Below are 12,003 nucleotides of genomic sequence, written 5' to 3' on the forward strand. Positions count from 1 at the left end.
GGGAAATCCTATGGACAGAGGAGCCTGGTGGGGTCCATGCAGTCCTAAAGAACCAGACACAACTTAGCAACTAAACCACCACCACCACACTTCCACACACACTGCACGCATGCATAGTTACTTTAGTCGTGTCCAACCCCATGGACCATAGCCTGCCAGGCTCTTCGTCCATGGGATTTCCCAGGCACGAATACTGGAGTGGTTTGCCATGCCCTCCTCCAGGGGATCTTCCAGACTCATTGCAGGTGGATTCTTGACTGCTGAGCCACAGGGGAAGCCCTCTACACACAGTAAACAAGGACTTTTTGTCCGGTATCCTCACCAGCACTTGGTATAACCATACTCTTTCATCTTTGTCAATCTGAGAGACACAAAAATTGTACCTAATTTTAATTTATGCATGAAATTGAGATTTTTTTTTCCTCCCAAAAGTGTGTGTGATTTTTAGAGTGAATCCTTTATCTTTCCTCTCAATGCCTGGAAGCCCATTATGTGGTATTACATGAAAGCTCATCCAACTCCCCAGGGACATTTCAAATAACTTTCTTATTCACTTTCCATTTCCTCTTGCTTCTTTAATAATTTATGAGTTTAAGTGGCTATAAAAAATAAAGGTAAGAGAACATTAAGGAGGGGGTCTCTCATATTTGGTAGTAAGATATTTAATTCACTATGATTTGGAAAAATGAGCTATAGATCATATAATGTAATTGATGAACAGAGTTTCCATAGAGTCCAATTTTGTCAATTGCCTGATTGCCTTGTGAAATGTATTTGAACAGTTTTAGAACAGAAGTTATAGTAACAACTGATAGAAGTAGGAATGAGGGAGATGTGCAGTTTTGTTCTTTGAGATATGTTGAGCTAGGTTAGGGCATGTGCCACCAGGACACTCTGCTCCAGGGGCTCCCAGGTGTTCCATTTAAGTTATACATACCTTATGCCTGTCCTCCAGGTTCTTGCATTCCAGCCAAATGAAAAAGTTTGGGCTGAAAAGACATATGGGTTTCCCTCATGGCTCAGACAGTAAAGAGTAAAGAATCTGCCTGCAGTGCAGGAGACCTGGGTTCAATCCCTGGGTTGGGACTATCCCTTGGAGAAGGGAACGGCAATCCACTCAAGTATTCTTGCCTGGAGAATTCCACAGACAGAGGAGCCCGGCGGGCTGCAGTCTTTGGGATCCCAAAGAGTTGGACACGACTGAGCAACTAACACATACACACACTAAATGACGTATATTGATGAGAAAACATGCCAACACACCCATGGACCACTGGACTATGAGCAATGTCCCTGATGTATGCCTCTTTGTACATGAGTGTTAAATGTTGGCAGAATGAGTAAATATATATATGTATGAATGTATGGCAAAGATACCAATTAGGTAAGTTAAATGTTTCTTGGGAAGGATGTTACTTTGGCCAAGAGGCTGCACACAGCTTTTGACCTTCATAGGACTTAGTCATGAACTTGTAGCCATATTGGTGAATTTCTTGGCTTGAACTGATTGCACAATCAAACTGATCTATGAAAAACTGAAATGTTTACATACACATATACACATTCACATGAAGTGAACTATGCTTTGAGAAGCTGGACAGCGATGATATAACTGTTCTTAGCCATTAATTCACAGATGTTGATTAATCATTGAACACTCATTATGATTGTGTGTTTCAGATTTAGAACTTTGAACAAGGTCAATAATCTTATGTTGCTGTGGTCATAGTCCCTCACTAATTGCTGAGAGTGAATAATTATGTCAAAACATTTTCTAGAGCACTAGGAGAAAGGCTTTCAGCAACTCTTAAATTTGTTACATAAGCTAGTTTCAAAACAGATCGGGGCTACACACTTGAAACTATCTCACTGACCTGATGTCTGTAGTTTTTTTTTTTTTTTTTTTATTCATTTATTTATTTTTGACTGTGCTGGGTCTTTGTTGCTGCATGGGCTTTTCTCTAATTGGGGTGAACAGAGTCTACTCTCTGTTGTGCTGTGTGGGCTTCTCATTGCAGTGGCTTCTCTTATAGTGGAGCATGGGCTCTAGGGTGCAAGGGCTTCAGTATTTGCTGCAAATGGGCTCAATAGTTGTAGCTCCCGGGCTCTAGAGCACAGGCTCAGTGGTTGTGGCACATAGGCTTAGTTGCTCTGCAGCAAGTGGGATCTTCCCAGACCAGGGATCAAACCTGTGTCTCCTGCACTGGCAGGCAGATTCTTTACCACTGAGCCATCAGGCAAGCCCTATAGGGTTTTTTTATTTTCTTTTTGTAAATGGTAAACTTGGCAGTTTCTATCTGAGACACACAGTGTATGGCCTCCTAGAGCTCCATGCTGTACTCTCTGACTCAGTTTTCCTTGTTGTGTAATGGGTCCATTTGTCCTCGGCCTGCAAATTTTAGTTGGTTTTTGTTTACCTCTTCCAAGCCAGTATGGAAATTGACCTGCTACCCCATTATTTTGGTCACACTTTTTAAAGCTTATCAGGCCATCCACCTGCCAAGCAGGAGACATGGGTTCAATCCCTGCATCACGAAGATCCCCTGGGAAGGAAATGGCAACCCACTCCAATATTCTTGCCTGGGAGATCCCATGGATAGAAGAGACTGGTGGGCTGCAGTCCATGGGGTCACAAAGAGTCGGACACGACTGAGCGACTAAACTACAACAACAAAAACTCCAGGGTAACTTCATAAGTTAAATTATTCACATTTTTCTTGAATGAGATGCTTTTTAGACTGGATACATGATAACAATAAAGAAAAAACTTGGCACCTCTTGTCTTGAATGGTACTGTAGAAAAGGCCCTTGTGGCTTGGCTTACGCATGTCTGGAAACAGAATTTGCCTTTCTGCTCCTTTGTGAGGCAGTCAAAGCATGATGTGCAAGTGCAAAATATATTTAGTCCTGTCTGTAGCAATTCTTTTGTTGAAGACTGTTGCCACGAAACATCTTGGAGGGAGATTGGGTGGAAATGAATAATAGACCAGGGCGTTGCTTGGATGGGTCAGGCAGAGCACTGCCTAAAGGAGTAAATGCTGAAGAAATGCTTTTACTTTAGAAATCATTAAAATTTGAAGTCACGGGAGCGATTTTGTTCAGTTGTGTATGTGTTTAAGTAATACCTTTATAGCATAAAAATATTTTTCAAATAGTTCAAAAGGGTTTAAAATAAAAGTCTCCTCCCTTCATGGATTTCTAGTATTTTCATTTTCCTCCCTAGACTTTTGTCAGTTTCTCGTAGACCCTTCTAGAGAAATTCTACATTTATGCGGTTAGCTACACACATATTCACACATGAGTGGTAGCATATTATAGCCATATTGTCCACTTTGTTTTCTTTCTCTGTTTTGCTTTTTCATAACAATATACTCATTCAACAGACATTTATTGAGCACCTACCTAATACTGTATCCTGTTCTAAGGACTCAGGAGAGAACAATGAACAAAACAAATTATATTGGTTTTCTATTGCTGAGTAACAAAGTGCTACAAATTTAGTAGCCAAGAACAACAGACATTTATTATCTCTCAGTTTCAGCGGACCAAGAGTCTGGGCACTACTTAACTGAGTGTTCTGCTTCAGGATCTGGCCAGGCTGCAGTCAACATGTTGGCAGGGCCGCATTCTCATCCGAAGGCTCAGGTGGATTCTTCATCTGCTCCCAAGCACACTCCAGTTGTTGGTAGAATACATTTCCTTGCGCTGACTGGACTGAGTGCTTTAGGTTTTCAATTGGCTGTCAGCCGGAGGTCCTCAGTTCCCAGACGCCACCCTCAGACAATTCACAGACATCAGCTTGCTTCTTCAAGACCAGCAGGAGAGTGAGAGTGGATCTGTGAGCACAGAGGCCCCCAACCCCTGGGACACAGACGACTACCAGTCTCTAGCCTGTTAGGAACTGGGCTGTACAGCAAGGGGTGAGCAAAGGGTGAGGGAGCAAGTGAAGCTTCCTCTGTATTTACAGCTCATTCACATTCCCGCCTGAGCTCTGCCTCCTGCCGGATCAGTGGTGGCATTAGAGTCTCATAGGAGCACAAACCCTACTGCACTTGAATCATCCCCAAAACATCCCTGCCCTCCCACCCCTGACCCCTGGAAAAACTGTCTTCCGTGAAACCACTTCCTGGTACTAAAAACGTGGGGGAACCACTGAGCTAGAAAGACAAAGTCTTATATTATGTAACATAGTCATGGGAATGACAGCCCATCACTTTGCACATTCTGGTGGTTGGAAACAAGTCACAGGTCCCACCCACATGGAAGAGGAAGGAATGAAACAAAGACGTGAACACCAGGAGGAAGTGCGGATCATGGGTGGGGGTGCATCTTAGAGTCCATCTGCCTCACAAACCAATCCCCCTCGGGAACTCTACTCATTGCTCTGTGGCAACCTAGATGAGAAGGAAATCCAAAAAGAGGGGACACGTGTACATATAGCCAATTCACTGTGTTGTACAGTAGAAACTAGTACAACTTTGCAAAGCAACTATACTCCAATAAAAATTAATCTAAGAAAAGAAGTAAAACTAGCAGACATTCTAATTAAACACACACACACACACACAAACGCAAGCCCTTGCAGTCATGAAGCTGACACTGTAGGAGGGGAAGACAGACAACAAAGGAATAGACAGATAAATGTTGGGTGCTACAAATAAGTGCTAAATGCATGTGTGCATGCTAAGTCCCTCAGTCATGTCTGACTCTTTGCAACCCCATGGTCTGTAGGCTGCCAGGCTCCTCTGTCCGTGGGAATTCTTCATGGAGTGGGTTACCATGACCTCCTCCAAGGATCTTCTTGACCCAGGGATTGAACCTGCATCTCGTACATCTCCTGCATTGGCAGGTGGGTTCTTTTCCACTAGGGCCACCTGGAACGATAAAGCTGGCTAAATGGAGCAGACGTGCAGGGTACAGTCAGGGCAGGCCTCTCGAGGGGCAGCAATGTGGGAGCAGAGCCCTGACGGAAGTGAGAGGGCCACACAGAGAGCTGAGGGAAGTGGGCTCCAGCCTAAGACAGCAAGTGCATGGGCCCTACCTTGTGAGCTTGCTGAGGCTCCTGCAGCCAGGACTCAGGTGGTAGGACACGAGGCCAGAAAGGAGACAGGGAGAGATGAGGTAGGGCCTTGTGGGTGGAAGGGGTCTCTGAACGAAATACAAAACTGTTAGAAAACTGGGGGCAGAGGAGAAGCACTGTTTGGCTTACCTTTGCAAAAGATTACGTGGTTCCTGGGGTGAGAACAGCCTGAAAGGAGGCATCTGTGGAAGCAGGGAGACCAGTTTGTAGGCTGTTTTAATCATCTTGGCAGAAAACAATGGTGGTTTGGATCGAAGTAGCACTGGTGTGTTTCCTGGAAAGTAGGTGGCTCTAGTTGGAGGTGGAGCCTGTTGCCCTAAGGGTGGAGTGGATGTGCTTGCAGTGGGAAGAAAAGAGAGTGGTTACAGGTGATGGCAAGGATTTGGGCCTGAGCCCCTTGAAGAATGGCATCACCATTTACTGAGATGCAGAAGACAGTGGGAGGAAGAGGTTTTGGAAGAAAAAAAATCTAGAACTGATTTTATTATGTACTTGAAGGAGAAGAATATAGTCAACCTCTGTGCCACGTTGGATTGTGAAGTTAAAGTGTGGATGCTTTGAGATGACAATTGGAAAGGTATTGTGGTGGCCTAGGCAAGGAGTGTTGGTGGCCCAGGGTCAGCAGAATAGGACGGGAGGAGGGACTTCCTGGTGGTCCAGTGGCTAAGACTCTGTGCTTCCAACGCAGGGATCCCAGCTTCGATCCCTGGTCAGGGGACTAGATCCCACATACCACACCTGAAGATCCAACAAGCCTCAACTAAGGCCCAGTGCAGCCAAATGAATGAATGAATATATAAATAAATGAATGAAAAAAATAAAGAATAGAGTGGAAGGACAGGGAAGTGAATGGTCTTGCAATGTGTTCATTGTGCTTGCAATATGACCTCCAATGTGTGGAAGTAAAATAGGGCAGATCAGGAGGTTATCTGAAGGTAGTAGGAACATTTTTGTTGCAGGTAAGACCATACTTGTCTGACAGGCATAAAGCAGAAGGTAAGTCTCAAAGTCAGAACAAGAGCAATTGTAAAACTGGATTCTCGCCAGGGGCTTTGGGAACTTTTTTCATGAAGAAGTGTCTTAGTCAGTCCAGGCTGCTATAGCAGAATACCACAGAAAATCTTAAGGTGGGTTATAAACAACAGGAATGTATCTTCTGCAGTTCGGGAGCCCGGGAGCCTGGGGTTAGGGTTCCAGCATGGTCAGGTTCTGGTGAGGATCCTATTCCAGGTTGCAGACTGCCAGTTTCTTGATGTGTTCTCCTCTGCTGGAGAGCAGAGAGGAAGCTAGTTCTCTCCTGATGCTTATAAGGGCATCAGTTCCATTCGTGAGGACTCCATCCTTATGATGTCATCTAATCTTATATCATCTAATCTTATAATCTTAGAGATACCAAGGGAACATTTCATGCAACGATGGGCTTGATAAAGGACAGAAATGGTATGGACCTAATAGAAGCAGAAGATATTAAGAAGAGATGGCAAGAATACACAGAAGAACTGTACAAAAAAGATCTTCATGACCCAGATAATCATGATGGTGTGATCACTCACCTAGAGCCAGACATCCTGGAATGTGAAGTCAAGTGGGCCTTAGAAAGCATCACTACGAACAAAGCTAGTGGAGGTGATGGAATTCCAGTTGAGCTATTTCAAATCCTGAAAGATGATGCTGTGAAAGTGCTGCACTCAATATGCCAGCAAATTTGGAAAACTCAGCAGTGGCCACAGGACTGGAAAAGGTCAGTTTTCATTCCAATCCCAAAGAAAGGCAATGCCAAAGAATGCTCAAACTACCACACAACTGCACTCATCTCACATGCTAGCAAAGTAATGCTCAAGATTTTCTAAGCCAGGCTTCAGCAATATGTGAACCATGAACTTCCTGATGTTCAAGCTGGTTTTAGAAAAGGCAGAGGAACCAGAGATCAAATGGCCAATATCCGCTGGATTATCAAAAAAGCAAGAGAGTTCCAGAAAAACATCTATTTCTGCTTTCTTGACTATGCCAAAGCCTTTGACTGTGTGCATCACAATAAACTGTGGAAAATTCTGCAAGAGATGGGAATACCAGACCACCTGACCTGCCTCTTGAGAAATCTGTATGCAGGTCAGGAAGCAACAGTTAGAACTGGACATGGAACAACAGACTGGTTCCAAACTGGGAAAGGAGTACGTCAAATCTGTATATTGTCACCCTGCTTGTTTAACTTATATGCAGAGTACATCATGAGAAATGCTGGACTGGAAGAAGCACAAGCTGGAATCAAGATTGCCGTGAGAAATATCAATAACCTCAGATATGCAGATGACACCACCCTTATGGCAGAAAGTGAAGAGGAACTCAAAAGCCTCTTGATGAAAGTGAAAGTGGAAAGTGAAAATGTTGGCTTAAAGCTCAACATTCAGAAAACGAAGATCATGGCATCCGGTCCCATCACTTCCTGGGAAATAGATGGGGAAACAGTGGAAACAGTGTCAGACTTTATTTTTGGGGGCTCCAAAATCACTGCAGATGGTGACTGCAGCCATGAAATTAAAAGATGCTTACTCCTTGGAAGGAAAGTTATGATCAACCTAGATAGCATATTCAAAAGCAGAGACATTACTTTGCCAAGAAAGGTCCGTCTAGTCAAGGCTATGGTTTTTCCTGTGGTCATGTATGGATGTGAGAGTTGGACTGTGAAGAAGGCTGAGTGCTGAAGAATTGATGCTTTTGAACTGTGGTGTTGGAGAAGACTCTTGAGAGTCCCTTGGACTGCAAGGAGATCCAAGCAGTCCATTCTGAAGGAGATCAGCCCTGGGATTTCTTTGGAGGGAATGATGCTGAAGCTAAAACTCCAGTACTTGGGCCACCTCATGCGAAGAGTTGACTCATTGGAAAAGACTCTGATGCTGGAAGGGATTGGGGGCAGGAGGAGACGGGGGCAACAGAGGATGAGATGGCTGGATGGCATCACTGACTCGATGGACATGAGTCTGAGTGAACTCCGGGAGTTTGTCACGGACAGGGAGGCCTGGCATGCTGCGATTCATGGGGTTGCAAAGAGTCGGACATGACTGAGCGACTGAATTGAACTGAACTGAATCTTACATCCAACACCTTGGCCATCTGATGTGAAGAGCCAACTCGTTAGAATAGACCCTGGTGCTGGGAAAGATTGAAGGCAGGAGGAGAAGGGGACGACAGAGGACTAGATGGTTGAATGACATCACTGACTCAATGGACATGGGTTTGAGCAAGCTCCGGGAGATGCTGAAGGACAGGGAAGCCTGGCATGCTGAAGGACAGGGAAGCTTTGGCATGCATGGGGTCACAAAGAATTGGACATGACTGAGCAACTGAACAACAACAGTCTTATACCCATCCCATCCCCCCACTCCTATACCATTACATCAAGTAGTTGGGTTTCAACATGTACATTTGGGGAGGACATAAACTTTCACCCCATAATATTCTGCTTCTGGGTCCCCCACATTCATGTCCTTCTAACAAATAAAATATATTTGTTCCATCCCCCAAGTCTCAAAAGGTATTAAACTCATTCAACATCAACTCTAAAGTCTGAAGTCCAAAGTCTCTTCTGAATAGCATCCAAATCAGGTATGGGTGGAACTTGAGATACGATTCGTCCTGAGGTTAATTCCTTTCCAGCAGTGAAATCTATGAAACCAAACAAATTATGTACTTCTAACACATAAAGATGTCACAAGCATAGGAACAGACATTCCCATTCTAAAAGGGAGAAATCAGGAAGAAGGCAGCAAGTCCAGAGTCCAGCAAGGAAAACTTCATAAGATCTCAAGGCTCCGGAATAACACTCTTCAGTTGCGTGCTCTCCCCTTCAGGCCCACTGGGGCAGAAATCCCACGTTTCTGACGCACTGGGGCAGTGGTTCCACCTCCACTGCCTCCAGAGCCCTAGGAAACCCCATCCCTACAGCTCTGGGGGGCCCTTCCCCTCTGGCTGTGGGCAGAGGCTGTCTGACCTGTTGGAAGCAAGGCAATGGTTATCTTTCCGGAAACCAAGGAGGCAGCCCTGATGATCTCTGAATTGCCTTTGGGGTCACTTGTCTTTAAAAAATATATTTTTTAATTAATTAATTTATGTATTTGGCTGTGCTGGGTCTTAGTTGCAGCATTCAGGATCTTCCACCTTCATTGTAGGATGGAGGATCTTGAGATGCAGCATGTGAACTCTTAGTTGTGACATGTGGGATCTGGTTCCCTGATCAGGGGTTGAACCTGGGACCCCTGCATTGGGATCACGGAGTCTTAACCCCTGGACCACCAGGGAGGTCCCACTCTTCCCTTGCCTTAAAGAATAGCACACGATCTCACCAACTAGGCCTATGGTCTCGTCCTGTAAAATTCATGAAGTCTGACAGCCTTCCTTCATTCCTTCCTATTTCCTTCTTCTTCAGTTCAAACTGGTAGTTTTCCTCCTGGGATGGCTGACTCCTCCTGTGGTTCACACCCCTACTCATTTCCCAGTGCCCCATATGGTCACTTGGCCATATCCTTAGTGTTCTCATTTGTTTTTTTTTGCAATATGGATAGGCTGAGAATTTTCCACATCATTAAGTTCGACTTCCTTTTTGCTTAACAAGCTGTCTTTAAGTCATTTCTCTTTGCTTGAATTTTACTACAAGCCGCCAGGAGGAGCCAAGCCATACCTTCGACACTTTTTTTAAAAATCACTTCAGTTAAATATAAAATTTCATTGGTTGCAAGTTCTATCTTCCACAAAACACTGGAACACAAATCACAGCTCAGCCAAGTTCTTTGCCACTTCTTACAAGGATTGCCTTTCCTCTGGTTTCCAGTAACATGCTCTTCATTTCTATCTGAGACATCACCAGAATGGTCATTACCACCCATATTTCTACCAACATTCTGCTTCAGTTCAGTTCAGTTCAGTCGCTCAGTCGTGTCCGACTCTTTGTGACCCCATGAATCACAGCATGCCAGGCCTCCCTGTCCATCACCAACTCCTGGAGTTCACTCAGACTCACGTCTATTGAGTCAGTGATGCCATCTAGCCATCTCATCCTCTGTCGTCCCCTTCTCCTCCTGCCCCTAATCCCTCCCAGCATCAGAGTCTTTTCCAATGAGTCAACTCTTCACATGAGGTGGCCCAAGTACTGGAGTTTTAGCTTCAGCATCATTCCTTCCAAAGAAATCCCAGGGCTGATCTCCTTCAGAATGGACTGCTTGGATCTCCTTGCAGTCCAAGGGACTCTTCAAGAGTCTTCTCCAACACCACAGTTCAAAAGCATCAATTCTTCAGCACTCAGCCTTCTTCACAGCCCAACTCTCACATCCATACATGACCACAGGAAAAACCATAGCCTTGACTAGATGGACCTTTGTTGGCAAAGTAATGTCTCTGCTTTTAAATATGCTATCTAGGTTGGTCATAACTTTCCTTCCAAGGAGTAAACGTCTTTTAATTTCATGGCTGCAGTCACCATCTGCAGTGATTTTGGAGCCCAAAAAAATAAAGTCTGACACTGTTTCCCCTTCTATTTCCCATGAAGTGATGGGACCGGATGCCATGATATTTGTTTTCTGAATGTTGAGCTTTAAGCCAACTTTTTCACTTTCCACTTTCACTTTCATCAAGAGGCTTTTGAGTTCCTCTTCACTTCTGCCATAAGGGTGGTGTCATCTGCATGTCTGAGATTATGGATGCTTCTCCCGGCAATCTTGATTCCAACTTGTGTTTCTTCCAGTCCAGCGTTTCTCATGATGTGCTCTTTATATAAGTTAAATAAGCAGGGTGACAATATACAGCCTTGACGTACTCCTTTTCCTATTTGGAACCAGTCTGTTGTTCCATGTCCAGTTTTTTTTTTTTTTTTTAATTCTATTTTATTTTTAAACTTTACAATATTGTATTGGTTCTGCCATATATCGAAATGAATCCGTCCATGTCCAGTTCTAACTGTTGCTTCCTGACCTGCATACAGATTTCTCAAGAGGCAGGTCAGGTGGTCTGGTATTCCCATCTCTTTCAGAATTTTCCACAGTTTATTGTGATGCACACAGTCAAAGGCTTTGGCATAGTCAATAAAGCAGAAATAGATGTTTTTCTGGAACTTTCTTGCTTTTTCCATGATCCAGTGGATGTTGGCAATTTGATCTCTGGTTCCTCTGCCTTTTCTAAAACCAGCTTGAACATCAGAAAGTTCATGGTTCACGTACTCCTGAAGCCTGGCTTAGGAATCCCCAAAGAAGACTGAGACTTTCTCTACAGACTTCTTTTCTTTGACCTGTCTTCAGAACTACCTTTAAAAAAGGGAATTCCCAGACCTCCCTTGAGGTCCAGTGGTTAAGAATGCACCTGCCAATGCAGGGTAAATAGGTTCCATCCCTGGTCTGGGAAGATTCCAGAGCCTGTGCTCTGCAACAAGAGAAGCCACAGCTCAAGAGTACCCCAACCGGCTGCAACTAGAGAAAGCCTGTTTCGAAGACCCAGTGCAGCCAAACATAGATACACAAACTAGTAATTTAAAGAGATCAAATTGCCAACATCCATTGGATCATAGAAAAAGCAAGAGAATTTCAGAAAAACATCTACTTCTGCTCGATTGATTACGCCAAAGCCTTTGACTGTGTGGATCACAACAAACTGTAGAAAACTCTTAAAGAGGTGGGACTATCAGACCACCTTACCTGCCTCCTGAGAAATCTGTATGCAGGTCAAGAAGCAACAGTTAGAACCAGACATGGAACAATGGACTAGTTCCACATTGGGAAAGGAGTATGTCAAGGCTGTATATTGTCGCCTTGCTTATTTAACTTTCATGCAGAGTACATCATGCAAAATGCCAGACTGGATGAAGCACAAGCTGGAATTAAGATTGCAGGGAGAAATATTAATGACCTCAGATATGCAGATGACACCACCTTTATGGCAGA

The sequence above is a fragment of the Bos indicus genome, chromosome 18 (genome assembly GCF_029378745.1).
Source record: "Bos indicus isolate NIAB-ARS_2022 breed Sahiwal x Tharparkar chromosome 18, NIAB-ARS_B.indTharparkar_mat_pri_1.0, whole genome shotgun sequence".
Lineage (NCBI taxonomy): Eukaryota > Metazoa > Chordata > Mammalia > Artiodactyla > Bovidae > Bos > Bos indicus.